This window comes from Solanum stenotomum, chromosome 5 (assembly GCF_019186545.1).
Source record: "Solanum stenotomum isolate F172 chromosome 5, ASM1918654v1, whole genome shotgun sequence".
NCBI lineage: Eukaryota > Viridiplantae > Streptophyta > Magnoliopsida > Solanales > Solanaceae > Solanum > Solanum stenotomum.
In genome coordinates this window covers 27,630,113-27,652,870 of record NC_064286.1, presented here as the reverse complement: position 1 = coordinate 27,652,870, position 22,758 = coordinate 27,630,113, and the positions used below count along the sequence as shown (strand labels likewise).

The 22,758-nt window shown below is 39.4% G+C and overlaps 1 pseudogene; it reads right to left on the bottom strand.

Moving 5' to 3' along the window:
• Positions 1–730: 730 nt before the first annotated feature.
• Positions 731–22,758, bottom strand: part of LOC125863834 (uncharacterized) — a 140,451-nt pseudogene continuing 118,423 nt past the window's right edge.

Genomic DNA, 22,758 nt, shown 5'->3' with positions numbered 1-22,758 from the left:
ACAGTAATGTTCCTGGCCATCTTCCGTTGTTCATTCAACATGGTGCCATTCTTATCTATCTGGTACTAGCCATCCATGCACCCTCTTTTCAACTCTGCAGCATTAGGGACATGCTCAGATCTGGGAGGTATCAGTATGTCTTATGAGATATTAGCTTCAGATGAAGAAGCGGGGTTGTTGCTAGAACTAGAGTCGGACTGCGACTCGGAGCTGGAATGTGTAACCCCTCCTTAGAATATGGGGCAGTGACCTCGACCTCATCACTGGATGTAAGTATTCGCTAGCCCTGTTCCTCATGGTCCGGAGGGCAATAAGGGAGCCATTGGTGGTCTCCGGGATGTATTCATGATCACTCTCCTCATCTATCAACATCGAGAAGGGGTGACTGATTTGGACTTTCCACCTCTTGCGTAGGTGGGAGCCTTTTTCGGAGCCATGGTACTTGTGGAAGCTTAGTTAGTACCAAAACAAGGAAATAAAACTCATGGATTAATTTTAGAACAAGATTCGGACTCACACAAACACTCAAATGTTTTTCAGACAGTACCTAAACTAGTGACCCGCAGGTTGGACCTATGGTTTGTCGATGGAACGACGACCCGTGGGTCCCCTCTAATGGAAAGGGTGCCCATTTTTGGGTCTCACATATTGGAACCACGGATGTGCAGAAAGGTGTGTTGATGGAACGATGGACCGTAGTCCACACCGTGGTTCACAACTTAACAAAATTTTAGTGTAGTGTCAACTGACGGGCCATGACCACAACAAGGAGTTCATGTTTAGTCACATTATAGTTCTTTTCAGCCATATTCAGAGCTTTGTTGGCATAGTAAATTGGATGAAGAATATTTTGTTGCCTCTGTCCCAACACCACACCAAGCGCCACCCCACTCGCATCACACATCACTTCAAAAAGTTGCCCCCAATCTGGTAAAATAATGATAGGAGCTGATACTAACCTTTCTTTCAATTCTCCAAATGCTCTCAGACAAGTATCATCAAAATAAAACTTACACTCCTTTTCGATTAGCTTGCACAATGGGTGTGCAATTTTCGAGAAATCTTTTATGAGCCTTTGGTAGAAACCTGTATGCCCAAGAAAACTCCGAACACCTTTTACAAAGATAAGTGGTGGAAGATTTTTATTACCTCAACTTTGGCTCTATCAACCTAAACACCTTTCTGCGAAATCCGATGACACTAAACTATCCACTCTTTCACCATGAAGTGGCACATTTCCCAATTGAGCACAAGATTGCACGCTTTACATCGTTTTAGTACCTCGGCCATATGTATCAAATAACTATCAAATGAGTCACCTACCATAGAGAAATCATCCATAAATACCTCAATCGTTTCCTCCACCATATCTGAAATATCGACATCATGCACTTCTGGAAAGTCGCTGGAGCATTACACAACCCAAATGGCATCTTTTTGAAGGCGAAAGTCCCATATGGACAAGTGAAGGTGGTTTTCTCTTGATCTTCTGGAGCTATGGAGATTTTATTTTAGCCCCAATAGCCATCTAGAAAACAATACTAACCCTTACCAGCAAGACGATGCAACATCTGGTCCATGAACGACATCGCAAAATGATCTTTTTCTGTCCAGGCATTTACCTTGTGGTAGTCCATGCATACTCTCCCTCCAGTCACTGGCCTCATTGGAGCCAACTAATTTTTTGCATTAGGAACCACAATAATCCAACCTTTCATTGGTACACACTGAATAGGATAGACCCAACTACTCTCTGAAATGGGGTATATGAATCCAACATGCAACCATTTGATAATTTCCTTTTTCACTATCTCTTGCATATGTGGATTAAGTCTTATTTGGTGCTTAATATTGGGCTTTATTACCGGCATAAGTTGGATTTTATGAGAAGAAATGCCAAGAGAAATCCTAATCATGTCCGCAATAGTCCATCCAATAGCATGCTTGAACCTATTCAACACATAAACCAATACCTCTACTTGTTCCTCACTCAATTCAGCAGCAATGATTACTGGTAAAGTGCCATCTTTCCCTAAAAATACATACCTCAAATGAGATTGTAGAGCCTTGAGCTCCAATTTTGGAGGCTCTTTCACAGATGGTTTTGCAGGTGGAGAGTCACGATTCTTCATATCTAATGCCAATCTTTCTGGTTTTGAACAGAATTCAAACCTATCAAGTGCGACAACTAATTCATCATAGACTTCAATACCATCACCATCAAAATTCATCATTACCACTGCCAATGCATCAACCCCCAACCTCTCTTGAATAGACACTTAAGAACCTCGCTAAACAATATGATTCACCACTGATACCGACTTGAGATCACTTTCTTGCTTCATAGACCTATAGATATTAAAAATTACCTCGTCATTATTCAGTCGGAACTTCATCCGCCCTCTCTCCATATTGACTAAGGCAAGCCCAGTAGCAAGGCATGGTCTCCCTAAGACAAAATCAGCCAAAAAAATGAACGACTCCACTTTCACAAGGACATCTTGGAGAACACCAATAGGCTTTTTCACAATTCTATAAGCCATGAGTAGACGCATCGCAGTCGATTTTGAAGCCCCTAAATCCAACTTCTTGTAGATCGACAATGTCATTAGATTAATGCTGGCACCCAAATCACACAAAGCCGTTGCAAAGTGCAACATCCCAATGGTAGAAGGAATAGTGAAAGCTCTAGGATCCTCTTTCTTCTGCACAAGTGATCTAGTAGCAATAACACTGCAATGTTGTAACCTTTCTTCATCCTCAAAATTGACAGTCCTCTTTTTGGTCACCAAGTCCTTCATAAATTTTGCATACCCAGACATTTGCTCCAAAGCTTCTTACAACGTAACATTAATGGAAAGTTGTTTCAACATACTTATGATCCTATGGTATTTTCCTTTTTTGGTCTTTTTTACCAATCTCTGTGGGAATGGAGGTGGAGGTCTAGGCATGGGAACAACTTTTTGGGTCACCTCCGCTTCCTTCTTTGTAGCATTTTTTGACTCGCCAGTAACCTCAATCTCATCGACATCTTTTTCACCACAGTTTAAACCTCAGATGACATAGGGGGATCAATGGTATGTATACCTCTCTAAGTAGTGACTGCTATACATTGCCAATCATTCTTCGGATTCAAGATGGTGTTGCTAGGGAGTGTGCTAGGATGATGTACGTTCACAGTAAGGGACAACAGACTAAATTGTTGCTCAAGTGGCTTGATCGACACTACATGGGCATCAATTTTTTGACCGATTCCAGACAAGTCATTTCGCATCTCTTTCACATTCTCATTAGTTGCATAAAACCTCTTTATCATCTTCTGCATCATATCCTCAATGCGTGACATACTACTACCAGCCTCTCTATCACCAGGTGGAACATAGGGCCCAACTAGATTATTCATGTTGCCACAGTTGTTGTGGTTGTAGTTGTTATCACGATTGTAGTTCATCCCGAACATAGTTTACCTTGCAGTTGTAGTTGCCATAGTTCCAACCTAGGTTTCTTTGACCTTGGCGCCAATTATCCAAGTTTGAACCTTGGGCTTTGGTTTGAAAACCCCCCATCTGATCATTAACCAAATATGAATCCTCCTCATAGTAGCATTCCTCAACTGGTAGTGGTGGAGTTTTAGTTATGTAGTTTACCACATTCACCTTTTCTGCATTTCCACTCCATGTTTCAATACCTACCCCAGTTCTTTTCTCATTTTAGCCATCTCTTCATGCATATCATAATTTTACTGAGTAGGTGCAGTTTGGACTGCAAATTTGCTTCTACCAGTATTCGCCTTTCTAGTGTTTCACGCCTTATTGTTCTGGGAAATCTTCTCTAGCTTTTCAGCTATCTCCTCGAAAGTGCACTCACCGTATGATTCTCCAGCAATAGTATCTAGCACATACTTTCCATTATAATCCTGCCCTCGGTAGAAATACTCCTTAAATGACTCATCATCTATGAGGTGATTCAGAACACTTCAGATAAACGCAGCGAACCTATCCCATGAACTGCTCAGGGACTCTCCAGGTAGTGCTATAAAGTTATTCATTTTATCCTTGTGATTTAGCTTCTTAGACACCGGAAAATACTTCACCATGAACACCTTATGCAATTGGTCCCATGTATTTATCGAATTGAATAGAAGCTCAGAAAACCAAACTGCAGCATAATTGGTCAATGACAGAGGGAAGACTATCAAACCTATAACATCTATATCACATTTTGGTCGTCCCACACAACTCTTGTAGACACTTATCAATTTACCCAAGTGACCATGTGGATCTTCCAAAGCTAGACCAGAAAAAACCCTCTTGTTGTAAGCATCTGCATTAGACTTCTGGTCACCATAAATGTATGCCCCAGAGGTAGATGAGGATGAACAATTGGCCCTTCTGATTCAACCGTATTGTAGTCAACCCTATAGTTATCACGCAACCTAGGTGCTGGCGGATTCTGCACCCTCTCTACATCTCCGATTAGATTACCACCATGTACATGACCGTGCACATTAATAACCCAGGAGGCTCCAATTCAACTTCGTCACCTAGACCCTCTCTGATTGGATTGTTTTGTACCCCTTGGTTGTTCATTCTCCCCAATGTCTTATTAAATTTTAGATCGTAGGGGGTCAAACATTCATCTCAACTCCGTGTACTTGGCATACACTAGAGTAGAAACTTGTAAAAAACAAAAACAAAAACAAAAGAAAAACTTACAATTAGGAAATACTTAACTAAAGTTAAATAGTGTAGTTAAACTTAATCTAAAAGCAATATTCCCCGATAGCGGCAACAAAATTTGATACGCTTAAATTACATATCCCTAAAGAAGTATAAGCAATTGTTGTCAAATAAAGAACCCAACTTGTAGGTTGGGGTCGATCCCACGAATAATATGGTTTAGACTTAAATTTATCTCACTGTTATATCCGTGCAGTCAAACTATATCTGAGAAAAGTAAACAAAGAGGGGGGGTTTGTAAGTAAGTAACATATTTGAATGCTTAAGTAACAAGTAAACATAATTCGGACTTTGGTTTATCAATATGGGCTGAAAACTAGGCCATATGTGTTCCCCATAAAGTATTAACGCAGTAATCCTAATAATAGTAATCCTTTTCTAGTGTTTTACATTAAAAGTTCGTAAGTTGGGCCTAGGTGATTGGTCCTCCAAATAAGAATTTCACCGCACACCTTGTTCCGGCTATGGGTGTATGTTTTACTATCCCTTACCTTTTACCCCAGATTAGTCATCACATCAATGTATGATTTAGTTTTCACCCTCACGCCAATTGACATTAGACTATTAGATAACATCCAGTAAATTCTGTTGTTTAATCCTTTTCTCATTCATTACCTCCTTGGTATGGCAAGTAAGAACGAGGCAAGTTCTAACGCGTGAACTCGTTAAAAAGACTTCTAAGAGAAAAGATTAACAATACATGCATAAACACTATTCAAGAATTACATAATTATTATTCATAAGTTGTTAATTGCTCACAATTTTCGCAATCCTAATTGTCGATTTAGCTACTCATGTTTGATACTTCACAATTCATAATTAGGTTAGAAGAATTCATGAACTTACAATGAGAATAGATGAAAACCCCAATCTTGAACTGAAATCCAAAGCAAAAATTGTATAGAATGAAATCCAAAAAATTAATTGCCAAAAGTTTGCAACATAATTCCAACAGAACAAAAACTAAGAGTTTACACTAATGTCTAACCCCCAAAAATAAGGATTACAACTCCTATTTATAGAAAACAAATCCTAAATTAAACAGGAAACAAAAAAAGGAAATAAACTACTGAAACATGGTTTCTGTCGACCTCTTGACCTACAGATCATTGGTCGATCTACGGTCAGTAGATCCCCTTTCGTGGCTCAACACTTTAAAAAATTATCAGGTATTGGAACTCTCAACTATCAGATCTTTGGTCGACAGATGTGCAGGATGGCCCGTGGGTTGACTTACGGTTCGTCGTCTGCTGCGTGGTTCCACACTTGGTTAGACTTCCCTAATCTTCCACCTATGATGCATCACCTACGGTCCGTGGACTAGACTACGGCCCATCCTGGCACTCCATTTACTATATACGGAAACCCAACTCCCAGACCAAGACCTACGACTACCCATACATAGCCCGTCGTTAGACTTACGGTCCGTGAGTGGCTCCGTTGGTGGCTACTTCTGCACTTTTCAACTTGCATCTTCATCAACCGCATTCAATCCTATTTCTTGCAAGAATTACACATAAAACATTATTCCTAATAACAAAATAGCCCAAGACACGCACAAACTCTATTGAAGTGCATCAAAAATACTGTAAACTCACGGTATATCATGCATGATTTATGAAAAGTTCAAGTTTAGAGAAAAAGAGTCAATTTGATTAATTTCTACATGCTTATGTGCATATGAGTATGAATTACATGTAGACTACGATTTGATATTATGAGCATGCCTTTAGCTAGGTATAAGACCCCATATCTGAAAAAGGGAAGTAAAACCAGATTTTGGGAAACTGCAGGTGCCAGCAACCAGGGCCACCCACGACCCGTGGATGCGACCACGGACCGTAGGTGTGGTCCAAGGAAGGTCCTGCCCAGGATGGTCTATAGTCTCAGGACCACGACATGACCCATGGACCATAGGTCACACCATGTTCTGTTGTTGGGGTCCGTGGTTTGAGGTCCCAAATCTACCTTTCTGACCATGAAAGATCGGGTAGTGGGTCAAACCACGGTTCGTCGACTGCTGTCCATCGATGGTCACCTGAGAGTTAAGTTCAGGGTAAGTTGGGTCTTTCCCTAATTAATTAATTGCTATACTATGTCGTTTTTCCTATATTTAGAACCCCTATATAAGCCTTTTTTACCCCTAAATTTCCCAATAGAAAACATCCTCTCTAAACTCACCAAAAAGAATAGCTCTCAAATGATTCTCTCTCTAAAAGCTTGAAGAAGAAGAAGGATTCATCTAGGGTTTCAAGCTAAGGTCTCAATTTCTCAATTGAAGGCTCACTTTTGGTTTCAAGGTATGGTAGCTTTCATCCATGGATTCCTTTCATCCATGGGGTTTCCTAATCCTCTATTTCTAAAGGTAGAAATCCCAAAATTGAGATAGGTTTTTCTTTAATCACCATGGGTTCTTTTGATTGTTGATTTAATTGATTGAAGTATGATCTCTTATGCATGAATTGATGATAAATGATGATTTTATGATGGTTTCCCCATTAACCCATGTAATCCCTATGTTTTCATGTTGTGAATCATATAATGAGGGATTTCGAGTATAAAGCAAGTATTTTATGAAAATTAAGCATGTATTGCAAGCTTTACATGTATTTATGATGAAATCCATGTCTAACCCATGTTTTCTAAGCATGTATGATTTAAAGTAGGTTTTGAGCCTCAAGAGGTAGATTATCGACTTATACATTTTCTTATGAAATCTATGCAAATGTGTTAAGAATGCTTTGAGAGTAAAGTTTCAATGATGATTTTGTTATTGTGTTGTTGAAAGGACATTCTCATAAACACAGCTAACATGATGTGAAGGGTTTTCTCACATAGAAAGAATTCTTAGGTTGAAAGACTTTCTCACCTAAATGTATCAAAAAGTAAGAGCTATCCTAATGAACTAGCTTTAATTGGTCGTCCAAGGACACCTTTTCATGAGAAATGAGGTCAAGTAAGAAATGACTATTCCGTGGGATTTATTCTTAACACTAAGTGGATATTGAGGATGGGCTGGAAGCTCTCCCGTAGTAGAGGTCAGGTTTGTAGAATAAATCTGATGAGATGAAAGCTCCCACATAGTTGAGACCGTGCTTCTAATAGCAATCCCCTTATTCCTTAACTATGTGCCCCCATAGGTAGATTAGCTAGTGGATCCACTAAAGCTAGAAGTTCATGGTTCTACCTTGGCAAGTAGAACAACCCTTTTTGGTGTGGGAGACACCGGGAGATCATGTTATAGCTCACATGGTCTCTATGTCGGTTAAGGCTAATTTTTCCACATGTAATAATGAACTAAGGTTACTTCAAGAAATATCTTACATGAGTTCAAATATTTTAAAGATGAAGTTAGCTTGCATTGACTGTGATATATGACTTATGTTTTATAACTCTTTCATATGATATTTAGTTTGGTCAAATAAATGTCACGAAATGAAATGTCCCTTTTTAGCATATTTTAAATGTTTTGTGCATGACTATCATACTTGGTACATTATTTTGTACCAGTGCACACTCTTGTCTACATTTTTCCCAAATGTAGGTTCTGACAGACAGGTTTTTGAGTATCATGGCTAGTAGTTGAGTTCATGATTTTTTGAGCCTTTATGAGTCCTCATGCTTCGAGAACAGAGTTACTGTTTTAGTTTATTTCATGTATTTCACTTTTGGACATGATGTATTGTCTATGCCCAATTTCATTCTATTGTATTAGATGGCTATGATGAGACAAAGTGTTTAGACTTCCGCTTTTTGTTATAAAAAGATTTGGACTTGGACTATTGTTTTACTTTTATTGTTCTATTTCTTATGTTATGAGAGCTAAGTGGCTTGTATGGAGTGCTTCAGGGTTCTATACGCCATGTTACATATAGGGTGTACTCCTGGTGCGTGACACTTGGAGTTGATGTTTCCTCCGTGAATATAAGCATTAGAATATGTTGTTACCTTGGATTTGATGTTTCCTCCTTGGATGTTACCTTGGAGTTGTTGTTTCCTCCTCAGATAGGTGCATTGCATGCATGATGGGATGTTAGATTTAGTCTCTCCCCTATTATGATGTTCTGATAACGTCCTAGCTTGGAGTCGATAGTTCCTCCTTGGTTATGTGCATTTAGATGAAGTTGCATTATAAGTTGGGTTGTTAGTTCCTCTCCTAAACTTTTTGTACTAGCTTGAATCTCATTCGAGGAAGAATGATCCCAAGGAGGATATATTGTAACACCCCATATTCAAAAAAGGGAAAAAAAAGTTTTCTAGAAATTGTAGGTGCCAACCACGAGGGCCACCCACAGCCCATGGATGGGACAACAGATCGTAGGTGTGGTCCGTGGGTTGTAACAACTCAGAAATTAGATTTGGACTTGCAGCGAAAATAACAGAAATTGGTGAACCACTGCAGGGTTCACTGACTATGAAATGAACCACGGTCCGTCGACCTGCCCGTAGCCCATGCCCACCCATATGTGGTAGAGCACGAGACCCTTCATGAGCCATGGACCACCCCACGAGCCATGGGAAGGCTCGTGTAAACTAGGTAGAACAAACCCAAGCTTAAGCCTAAAACCACGGAGCCCACCACGGTTCATTGTCTTGATGACGGTCCGTGGGACGGTCCATAGTCCTGTGCCAACAAACCCCATCCTAAGTGAAGGACCATGGTGACCTTCACGGTCTGTGGTCCTCCACACGGTCCGTGGGAGGCCTCGTGAAAAAGACCTCCAGAACCAGTAGTCAATGGCCAGACGACCACGACCCAACTGATGGGCCTTGGTCCCTTTAACGGTCTGTCATAGGGTCCGTGGAAGGCCCCCGTCAGATTTTAAGTTTGGGTCATTTTGGTATTTTACGGTATGCGTTGGGCACCTAAACTACGCCCTTTTCCTCAGTTTAAACATAGTGATGTGTTCAAAACATAACCAAAACCTTTATTCACAAAAAAATCACCAAAACTTAGAACCAAAGGAGAAGAAAGAGGCACTAGCTTTCTCAAGAACAACAACAGGTTTTCTTCACTTCCAGCCCCGAATGAAAGGATTTCTCAGTAAATTTTGTCACCAGTTATGTGTGATTTCACTAGTAGATTCCTTTAATCAACTAGGTCCATATAATTCAGTCAGATTCTTGATTCTATAAATCTTGTCTAAACCTAGCGTTTCTAAAACCTTAGATAAGTGTTGTGGTTTAGCTGTTGTAGTATCCTAAATCAAATTTGCTTGTTTCTTGGAAAGTTTTCTTAGTTCTTTGCATGAAACTTAGAACTATAGATGTATAGATTCTCCTAGTTCATGAATTACACTTGCTATATCAGCTAAACAAATATACATGCTCTAGTTTCCAATTTTTCATTGTCAGTATTTAAATGTTGCATTATCAGATTTGCATGTCAAAACATTGAGCTATCCAATATTTCAGTTATGTTGGTTATACACATTTGCAGTTGGGAGTAGTCTCAGCATCGAGTTGGACTAGGGTTCAGCGTACCCTCATAGTCCCAAAACTACGTGCCCCAACAGGAGTATAAGTCCCCTCTGTTGGCTATCAGATTTAGTGATCATGCTAGTCATGCCTTTATCCCCTGGCAAGGTATATTTGGTCCTCTCAATGGGGCGTATTCATCAGACTACATGTTTAGCTCAGGTGGTTTTATGTCAGTTAACAGTAGCTCGCACAATCAGACTCTAGTGAATTTTACAAGGTTTTAGTTAAAATTCAGGATTCAGTCTGAACATGTTATATTAATAATTAGTACTTGGTCATTTCATATAGTTCAGTTCATTTAAGTATATTTCAATATTATTATTATGTTCAGATTATGTCATTGCTCAGTTATGCTTTGTTTAGCTTTCATATTTGTTTAGTTATACTCTATATCTTGCATGCTCAGTACATTCCAAGTACTGACGCATACTTTGCGCTACATCATTCCATGATGTAGGTTCTGGTCCTCAACATTAAGATCATTCATAGATCAGTTCTCGATCCATACTCAACATCATCAGTAGTGAGTCCTCATATTTTGAGTAAAATAGTCATGTTTACCATTTCAGTCTTTTATTTCAGTTTCAGTTTTGCTAGAGTTAGCTGGGGGCATGTCCCAGCAACTCTCGTCAGTAAAGGATTTTCAGACATAGTATTAAATTCAGCTTTAGTTTTTAGTGAGTCTTTCAGTATTATTGAACTTTTAGTATATTTGATATATTTACATCAGTAATAGGTATTCCCCATCTTTTAGTTATCTCACATTTTAAGCTTTCACATAGTATCTTTTGTTCAGTTATTTAAGTATGCTTAAGATATGCCAACACAGGGTTAGCTTGGGGTCACTATTGATCCTAGGTCTCGTGTTTATGTCAGGGGATAGTAGCTCAGTGCCTATGGGTTGATTTATCTCTTACCTTCGAGACAGAAAGATGATTTCCAACAAGTATGTCTATCATTATTTTTGGGTTAAAAATTCAAGCTATAAACCCCAACTCTTGAGTCAGTCCCAATAGTAAATGAGTTTCCAGAAGTGTTTCCAGAAGATCTTCCTGGAGTTCCTCCCAGAAGGGAAATCGACTTCATAATAGATCTCCTTCCAGATACCCAGCCCATTTTGATTCCTCCTTACATAATGGCTCTAGCTGAGCTAAAGGAATTGAAAGACAAGTTGAAAGACCTTTTAGATAAGGGCTTCATAAGACTCATTATCTCTCATTGGGGTGTTCTAGTGTTGTTCATGAAAAAGAAAGATGGTTCTCTCAGCATACGCATTCACTATCAGCAGTTGAACAAGATCACAATCAAGAGCAAATACCCTATCCCCAGGATTGATGATTTATTCGACCAACTTCAGCATACTAGTTGCTTTTCTAAGATAGACCTCATATCTGGTTATCATCAGCTTAGAGTCAGAAACATTCTGAAAACAGCCTGAAAACAGCCTTCAGAGACATTCTGAAAACAGCCTTCAGAGACATTCTGAAAACAGCCTTCAAAACTCAATATGGCCAATATGATTTTGTAGTTATGTCATTTGGACTAAAAAATGCTCTTGTACCTTTCATGGACATAATAAACATGGTGTTCAAAAAATATTTGGATTTGTTCGTTATTGTCTTTATTGATGATATCCTCATATATTCTCTGAATAAAGAGGAGCATGCGACTCATCTAAGAGTTGTTCTGCAAACTCTCAATGATTTCCAGTTATTCACTAAATTTAAGAAATGTGAATTGTGGTTACAATCGGTTGTTGTCCTTGGTCATGTTGTAATTAGCGAAGGAATCCGAGTGGATTCTCATAAAATATAGGTAGTGAAGCAATGGCCCAGACACAGTTCTCCAATAGATATCATAAGTTTCTTAGGGTTGTCCAGTTATTACAGAAGATTTGTGGAAGGATTTTCATCCGTAGCTTCCCCATTGACTGAATTGACTTAGTAAAAGGTGAAGTTTTTGTAGTCAGATAAATGTGATATGAGCTTCTCATCACTGTAAACTAGGTTGACTACAATTCCAGTATTGACTATACAAGATGGTTTAGACGGTTATGTGATCTATTATGATGCATCCAGAGTCAGCCTAGGTGTTGTGTTGATGCAACGAGGTAAGGTTATAGCTTATGTTTCTAGAAAAATTAAGGTACAGGAGAAGAACTACCCAACTCATGACCTCGAACTTGCAGTCGTAGTATTTGCCCTAATTATTTGGAGACATTACTTGTATGGTGTTCATGTAGATGTGTTCACAAATCATTACCTAAGCGAGTCTTTAAGTATAATTGAACTCTTAGTATATTTGATATATTTAGATTAGTAATGGGTATTCCCCATTTTTCAGTTATCTCATGTTTTACGCTTCCGCATAGTATCTTTTGTTCAGTTGTTTCAGTATGCTTATGATATTCATGCTCAATGCTAGCTTGGGGTCACTCGTGATCCTAGGTCTCGTGTTTTTGCCAAGGGGGTAGCCTCGGGGCCTGACAAACTTAGTATCAGAGCATTAGGTTTAATAGTCCTAGGATGTTTGAAAGACAGACTAAATAGTGTCTCTTTCATGGGTGTGAAGTGCACCACATCTAATAAGAGGGCGGCTACAAAGTTTTTTAAGAAAAACTTCACTTCTTCACTATTCATATCGTGCATGAGGTGTGATCACATTTATCCATTCTAATCCAATGTTATGCATTTCAGATCATGCCTCCTCAAAGAGCTTATGCAAGGAGTGCTAATTCCTACAATGCTAATGCATTTCCTCCAGTCCCAGGCCAAGAGGTTTCAAATGTAGTCAGAATGCGATTCAGCTTTTGGCCTAGAGTGTAGCCAACCAGAACAATTAGCAAGTCACAGTTCCTACAAATACTAATGTTGGATTAGCTGTAGTTAGGGTTTGAGATTTTGTTTTGATGAATCCGCCTAGCAGGTTGGTAAGCACCCACAAAACTTTGTTGATGAGGTTAAGAAAATTTGTGGAGTGATGCAAGTGACTGGTAATGATAGGGTAGAGTTGGCATCCTACAAGCTTTAGGATGTGGCTCACTTATGGTTTACTCAGTGGAAAGTAAACAAGGGTGAAGATGCAGGAGAAACTCCTGTGACTTGGGAGTGTTTTACTACAACTATTCTGGACAAGTTCTTCCCGAGAAAGTTATGGGAGGCTAAAGCTCAGGATTTCAGGAATTTGAGGCAAGGTACAATCTCAGTTCACGAGTACAAACTTAAGTTTACCCAGTTCTCCAAGTATGCTCCACACATGGTTACTGATCTAAGGGCACAAATGAGTAAGTTTCTATTTGGGTTGTCCAACTTGGTGAAGACAGAATGCCGAAATGCTATGTTGTTAGAGGATATGAATATCTATAGGCTTATGACTCATGCTTAGTAGGTTGGCAGAGATAAACTTAAGGAACTGGCTATGGATAAAAAGAAGGCTAGAAGAGGGAACTATGAATACTCTCAGGAGAAATCGGGTGGTGGTAATCGCTTATAGATTCAGCAGAAACCTTCCACCCAAGCTCCTTTATTAGCTTGTGCTCCATCACCCAGGTTTCGACAAAATTAGAAAGGTAGGGCATCAGGCTCTACGTCTCAAGGGAGTATTGCAGGTAACAACACTTTCACAATTTTTCCAAAGTGTGGTAAGAACCATCCGATCGAGTGTCTTACAGGCAAGGAAGGATGCTTTGGGTGTGGTAAGTCTGGTCATAGGTTGAAGGATTGCCCTTCTGCCACGTAGGGAAAAATGTAACAATAAGAGGTCTCAGTCTACGGTTCCTAAAGGACCAGCAGGTCGCCCAACTCAATAGTGTGCTTCATCTAGTACAAATGACGGTCAGCACCAGAACAGGTTGTATGCTCTCCACCTCACAAGGCCCAGTAAGATACTCCTAATGTGGTCACTGGTACATTATGAGTCTTTCATTTAGATATTTTTGCATTGTTAGATCCAGGGGCTACTCTTTCTTTTTTAACTCCCTATTTAGCAGTAAACTTCGATGTCAATCCATAAAATCATCCGGAACCTTGCAGTGTCTACTCTAGTTGATGACCCAATTATAGCTAGAAGGGTATATAGAAATTGCCCTGTCATAGTCTCTCAGAAAGTCTCCTCAGCAGATCTTGTTGAGTTAGAAATTGTAGACTTTGAGATCATTCTAGGCATGCATTTGTTACATTCCTGTTATGCCTCGGTCGTTTGGAGAACTAGGATCGTTCGGTTTCAGTGTCCAAACGAGCCAATCTTAGAATGGAAGGGTAGTAGCTCCATGCCTATGGTTCAATTTATATCTTACCTTAAGGCCAGTAAAATGATCTCCAAAGGGTATGTGTATCATCTTGTTTGGGTTAAGGATTGAAGCTCTGAAACCCCAACTCTTGAGTAAGTTCTAGTAGTAAATGAGTTTCCAGAAGTATTTCTAAAAGATCTTCCTGGAGTTCCTCCAGAAAGGGAAATCTATTTAAGAATAGATCTCCTTATAGATACCCAGCCCATTTTGATTCCTCATTATAGAATGGTTCCAACTGAGATTAAAGAATTGAAAGAGTAGTTGAAAGACCTTCTAGATAAGGGCTTCGTCTGACCTACCATCTCTCAATGGGGTGCAACATTGTTATTCGTGAAAAAGAAAGATAGTTCTCTCAAGATGTGCATCGACTATAGTCAGTTGACCAAAATTACAATCAAGAATAAGTACCCTATCACCAAGATTGATGACTTGTTGGACCAAATTTAGGGTGCTAGTCATTTTTTGAAGACATCATTCATATCCGGTTATAATCATCTCAGAGTCAGAGAAAGTGACATCTCGAATACAACCTTTAGAACTTGGTATGGTCATTATGAATTTGTAGTTATGTCATTTTGACTAACAAATGCTCCTGCAACTTTCATTGACTTAATGAACAGGGTGTTCAAAAAATATTTGGATTTGTTCGTTATTGTCATTATTGTTGATATCCTTAGATATTCTCGGAATGATGAGGAGCATGTGACTCATTTGAGAGTTGTTCTACAAACTCTCAATGATCGCTAGTTATTCGCTATGTTCAGCAAATGTGAATTCTGGTTACAGTCAGTCACATTCCTTGGTCATGTGGTATCTAGCGAAGGAATCTGAGTGGATTCTCAGAAAATAGAGGCAGTGAAGCAATGGCCCAAACCTACCTCTCCAACAAATATTAGAAGTTTCTTGGGTTTTGCCGGTTATTATAGATGATTTGTGGAAGGATTTTAATCCATAGTTTCCCCATTGACCCAGTTGACTTAGAAAAAGGTTAAGTTTCTTTACTTAGATGAGTGTGAGAAGAGCTTTTAAAAACTGAAAACTAGGTTCACTACAACTCCCATTTTGACTCTATAGATGGTTCAGATGGTTATGTGATCTATTGTGATGCTTCAAGAGTGGGCCTAGGTTGTGTGTTGATGTAGCGAGGTAATTTTATAGCTTATTCTTCTAGACATCATAAGGTACATGAGAAGAACTACCCAATTCATGACCTCAAGCTTGCAGCCGTAGTATTTTCCCTAAAGATTTGGAGACATTACTTGTATGGTGTTCAAGTAGATGTATGCACAAATCATAAGAGCCTCCAGAATTTGTTCACCCAAACAGAGTTGAATCTTATTTAGAGAAGATGGCTTGACTTCCTCAAAGATTATGATATGAATATGCTTTATCATATGGGTAAGGCCAATGTAGTAGCTGATGCACTCAACATACAGTCTATGGGTAGTGTAGAAGATGTTGATGAAGACAAGAAAGAGTTAGCCAAAGATGTTCAATGACTTTCTCACTTAGGAGTTTTCCTCACGGACATATCAGAAGGTGGTGTGATAGTTCTAAATGGATCAGAATCTTCATCGGTAGCGGTGGTTAAGGAAAATCAAGATAGTGATCCTACATTGCTTTAGTTGAAAGGTGCAGTTCATCAGCAAAATGTAGATGTTTTCTCCCAAGGGGCAGATGGTGTACTTCGTTACCAGGGTCGTTTATGTGTTCCTAATGTGGGTTAGTTGAGGCAGAAGATCCTTATAGAAGCCCATAACTCCCGATATTCTATTCATCCAGGTTCCACTAAGATGTACCGTGATCTGCAAGAAGTCTTTTAGTAGAATGGCATGAAGAGGGATATAGCAGATTTTATGGTTAAGTACCCTAATTGTCAACAAGTTAAGGTGGAACATCGAAAATGAGGAGGTATGACTCAAGAGATTAACATTCCTACATGGAAGTGGGAAGTGATAAACATGGACTTCATTATGGGTTACCTCGTACTCGAAGACAACATGACTCCACTTGGGTGATAGTAGATAGAATTATTAAATTTGCTCACTTCTTGGCTGTTAAGACTACAGATTCAGTGGAGGACAACTCTATACTCTACATCCATATATAGTCAGGTCACATGGGGTTCCCTTGTCTATCATCTCAAATAGAGGTCCTCAGTTTACCTTTTATTTCTGGAGATCTTTTTAGAAAGGTCTTGGTACTTAGGTGAATTTCAGCATAATATTTCATCCACAAACGGATGGTCAGGTAGAGCGTACCATTTAGAACTTAGAGGACATGTTGAGATCTTGTGTGATCGATTTCAAGGGTAGTTGGGATCATCACCTACCTCTCATAGAGTTCGCCTACAATAATAGCTACCATTCCAATATTCAGATTTCCTCTTATGAGGCATTATATGTCCATAGATACAGATCTCCAATTGGATTGTTTGAAGTAGTTGAAGCAACATTAATTAGGCAAGATTTAGTTCATGAGGTTATATAAAAGTTCAGCTCATCAGAGATAGACTAAAGACATCCCAGAGTCGTCACAAGACCTATGCAAATGTGCGGAGAAGGGACTTAGTGTTTGAGATTGATGATTGGGTTTCCCTGAAAGTGTCACCTATGAATGGGGTAATGAGATTTGCCAAGAAAGGGAAGGTCAGTCCTAGATATGTAGGTCCTTAGAGAATCCTAAAAAAGGTTGGTAATGTGGCTTATGAGTTTGAATTGCCAGCAATTCCAGTTGTGGTTCATCTAGTGTGTCACATTTCCTTGTTAAAGAGATGTGTGGGTGATCCAGCATCGATAGTACCATTAGAGAGTATGGTTGTGAAGGATAGTCTCACTTATAAAGAGGTGCTAGTTGAGATTCTTGACTGCTAGGTTCGTAGGTTGAGGAATAAATAGGTCACTTTAAGGGAGGTTTTGTGGAGCAGTTAGTCCGTAGAAGGGGGTGGGGGTACTTGGAAAGCAGAAGCAACCATATTTGTGTGATTCTTGGTACTCAGTTTAATTAAATTTCAGTTACTAGTACTTAGTGGTAGGGATTGCAACTCCTTCCCTCCATATCCAGCTAGTTTAGTCTTCATTCGAGGATGAATATTCTTAAGGGGAAGATATTGTAATACCTCAAAAATCAGACTTGGACTTGTAGCAGAAAAGAACAGAAATTGGTGAACTACGATAGGGTTCACAGATCATGAAAGGAACCATAGTCTGTCGACCTGCCAATGGCTCATGCCTACCGAGAAGAGGTAGACCACGGGACCCTTCACAGGATGTGGACCACCCCACGAGCCGCGGGGAGGCTCGTGTAAGCCAGGTAAAACCAACTAAAGCTCAGGCCTCAGACCAAGGAGCCCACCACGGGCCGTGATCTTGATGACGGGCTGTGGAAGGGTCTGTAGTCCTGATTCAGCAGACCCCAGCCAAAGTAAAGGACCTCAAGACCTTCACGGTTGTCACGACCCGAGAGCACCCCTATTTGGAAGGAGTACTCGACCCCGAAGGGGTTTTATACAAGCCACATAGTCATTTATTGCATTCAATAATAAAAATGGTGCGGAATTAAAACTTATTTAAACCCAAATATTCAAACTTCATTAAAACAACTTTAAAAGACATAGCGGAAGTCTAATTCTCACATGGACATCTTAGACACAATCTCAAAACATAATTAGGGATACAATCCCTTACAATCAAAACAATAACGAAAAGTGTCCATTACATGAACAAAAGAAACTTAAAAGTCCCTCGAATCCATGAGGACATACCAAGTCTTGGAGGAAGGCAATCCAACACTTTAAACTAGCTGGGAGGAATCACTTGCTGGAACCTACACTTGCAGTAGAAACATGAAAAATATGGATTAGTACATCGAAATGTACTAAGCATGATGATTATGCAAAACATGCTTAAAATGGGACATTTTAGTTAGAAACCATGCATTATGCCACTTTTTGAAATATCATGAACAATTGCATAAAAGACATACAAGACAAGTATAATCATGATGTAAGTCACAATACCACACTTTAACAATATCAACATGAAAACCTTTACCTTTACCTTGGACATTCACCTCAAGCAACCCTTATGCTATACCTTGTGCTATGTATGGATAACGTCCCATACCACCATCCATACTAGGGTACCACATTTAGGTCACCTAAAGTAAACTCATCATTCCTTTCTTTTCACCTTTGCACAATATTCATACATAAGCGATACATCATTTAATAAGATATGACAAGGGAAGATAATTCATAATATAACCCAAGTATAGCAAGCATAACCTATTAAGAATTTAAGAGCCAACATTCTTTAATAACCTTATCTAGGACTTATTCATGTCACACTCATTAGGATTTAGAGAAACTCACTATGACCCTCTCCAAGCCTACTCGTCCAATGTATAGGTAGCATTCCATACTACTACCTACACTTTGTAGAACCTATCAAGAAACCATAATTAAATCTCACATCATGTGAAGTAAGCATTTAACCGACATAGACCATGAGAGCTTGTCATGGAATCCGGTGTCTTAAGTCCCTACACCGTAAAGAGGTGGTCAGCTTGCCTAAGGAAGACTGTTAAATATAGCTTAATGGATCCACTAGACTAAAAGTTACCTCTTCATTATTCAATCAAAACTTCATCTGCCCTTTCTCCATATCGACCAAGGCACACCAGTAGTAAGGAATGGTCTCCCTAGAATGATGGGGATCTCAAAATCAACCTCACAATCAAGTATCACAAAATCCGCCGGAAAGATAAAAGACTGCACTTTCACAAGTACATACTGGATCACACAAATGGGCCTCTTCACAGTTCTGTTAGCCATGAGCAAACGCATCGCAATCATTTTGGAGCCCTTAAGCCCAACTTCTTGTAAATAGACAATGGCATCAGATTAATACTAGCACCCAAATCACACAACAACTTAGCAAAATGCAACAACCCGATTGTGCATGGAATAGTGAAAGCACCAGGATCCTCATTCTACTGTAGAAGCGATCGGTTAGCAATAACACTACAATTTTGTAACCTATCATCATCTTGAAAACTCACGGTCATCTTCTTAGTCACCAGAGTTTTCATGAATTTAGCATACCTAGGCATTTGCGCCAAAGCTTCTATCAACGGAACATTAATGAAAAGTTGTTTCAACATAGTAATAAACCTACGACATTTCCCTTCTTCATTCTTCTTGACCAACCTCTGTGGGAATGTAGATGGAGGTCTAGGCATGAGGACAACTTTTTGGGTTATCTCCACTTCCTTCTCTGTAGCATTCTTGGACTCTCCAGTAACCACAATCTCATTATCTTCATTCTTAACCACAATTTCAACTGTAGACGACATAGGTCGATCAATGGCTTGCTTACCCCCTCGAATAGTGATTGACATTCAATGCCCATCGTTCTTTGCATTTTGGATAGTGTTGCTAGGAAGTGTACCAGACTGACATGGGTTGATTGTAGTGGACAACTAATTCATCCGCTGCTCATGTTGCTTGATCGACACTGCATGGGCATCAACTTTTTGACCGATTCCAGAAAAGTCGTTCCGCATCTCCTTCACATTTTCATTAGTCGAATCAAAGCTCTTCATCATCTTCTGCATCATATCCTCAATCCGTGACATACTACCCCCAAGTTCCCTATTGCTAGAATCAAGATTTTGCGGAGGAGCATAAGTCCCAACTCTATGTTCCTATTGTTATAGTTCTTCCGGTTATAGTTGTTGTCGCGATTGTAGTTCCCATCCATGACATATAGACCCTTTTGGCTGTAGTTGTCATAGTTCCGACCTTGGTTTCCTTGCCCTTGGTGCTAATTATCCGAGTTGGAACCTTGGGCGTTGGCTTGTAAACTCCCCGTCTGATCATTCACCATGTAAGTATCCTCCTCCAAGTAACATTCCTCCTCCGATGGTGGTGGAGTCCTAGTCAAGTAATTCACTGCATTTACCTTTTCTGGACCTCCGTTTACATGCTTCAATACCAACCCAAGTTCTGTCCTTATCTGTGCCATCTCCTCACAAATGTCATCGGCAAATTGACTAGGTGCATCTTGAACTGCAAATGTACTCCTTCTAGTATCAAACTTTCGAGTGCTCCATGCTTTATTGTTTTGGGAAATATTCTCCAGTTTCTCAGTGATCTCCTCAAAAGTGCACTCACCAAATGATTCCGCAATGATAGTATCAAGCACTACCTTACCATTGCCATCTTGACCACTATAGAGATACTCCTTCAATGACTCATCATCAATGCGGTGGTTTGGAACAATTCTAATGAATGCAGTGAACATGTCCTACGATTTACTCACAGACTCTCTAGGTAGTGCCACAATGTTGTTGAGTTTATATTTGTGGTTCAACTTTTTTGACGATGGAAAGTACTTGGCCTTGAACACCGTGTGTAATTGATCCCATATATGAATAGAGTTGTACGGAAGATCAGAAATCTATACAGCAGCATCACCAGTCAATGATAGAGGGAAGACTCTCAACCCTATGATGTGCATATCCAACTCTGGTCGCTCCACACAACTCTTACAAACACTACTCAACTTGGCCATAGGCCCATGCGGATCTTTCGAAACATACCAGAAAACAAACCCCTCGCTGTAAGCATCTGCATCAAACTACTAGTCACAATGAATGTGTGCCCTGGAGGTAATGGAGGGAGAACTATGGGTCCTTCAGATTCAAATGTATTAAACTCGACCCTGTTGTTATCTTGCAACCTCGATTCTGGCGGATGTCGCACCCTCAATGCATCTCCAGGTAAATTATCGCCATGAACACACACATTCTCATTCACAACTCTAGGAGGCTGCAATTTAACCCCATCACCTATATTCCCACCGATTGGGTTGACTTGGACCCCTTGATTATTCATCCTTCTCAAAGTTCTGCTTTAACTCTTGATCGTATGGGGCCAATGGTTCACCTAGACTCTGTGTACTTGGCATACACTAGAGTAGAAACTTGTAAAACACAAAAACAAAAAAAAAGTAAAATTACGAAATAATTGACTAAAGGTCAATAATGTAGTTACACTTAATCTAAAAGCCTTATTCCCCGGTAGCGACGCCAAAATTTGATAAGCTCAAATTATACCTCCCTAAAGAAATATAAGCGATCATTATCAAGTAAAGAACCCAACTTGTAGGTTGGGGTCGATCGCACGAGGAATATGGTTTAGACTTAAATTTATCTTACGATTATATTCTTTAAGTCAATTTTTTTCTGAGACAAGAGAATAAAGGAGGGGGGGGGGTTGTAACAAATAACTGATTGTTGTTTAGAGAGAAAGTTAGCAAGATTCAAACTTTAGTTGTTATCAATGAGAAGGAAACTAGGGTGTATGTGTTCCCCATAAGCTCATAACGCGGTAATCCTAGTAATAGTAATCCTTTCCTAGTGTATCACATGCAAAGTGGCAAGTTATGTGTCTCTAAATGTTTGGTCTGCCAAATAGAGAATTTCACACCGCACCTTGGTTCGGTTAAATGTGTATAATTTACTAACTGTTACCTTTGCCTCATATTAGACATCACATCAATTTATGGATTAGTTTTCACCCTCGCACCAATTGACATTAGACTTGTAGACAGTATCACACTAAATCTATGTTGATAATTCTTTTATTATTAACTACCTGCTTGGTCCGGCAAGTAGCAACAAGGAGAGTTCTAATGTTGGCCACTGTTAAAAAGACTTCTGAACGAAATAATTTTCAATGCATGCAACAACACTATTCAAGAGTTACTTAGTTACTATTCATACTTTGTTAATCGCTCATGTTTCCCACAACCCTAGTTGTGGATTTAGTTACCCATGCTAGTAAGAACACAATTTATATTTTTAGAAGAAGAATTTATGAACTTACGTAATAAGTAGATGAAACCTAGAATGTCCAATTGAAATTGAAAGACGAAATCCTTATAAACCGAAAATAGGAAATCAAATTGCTAATGTTTGCAAGTTAATTCCCAAGAACACACCAAGAACTAAGTTAAACAATAGTAGCTAACCCCAAAAAATGAGGTTTACATACCCTATTTATACAAAATATTGTGCTAAACAAAAAGGTAAAAAAATAAGAAAATAAAACTGCTGGACGCGGCTTCAATCGACGAGACTGACCTATAGACTGTGGATCAACCTACGGTCCATAGGTCCCTTTCGTAGCCCAAGATTTAGAACTTTTCCACAGAGGTTTGAACCTTTAGCTTTCTGATGCAAATG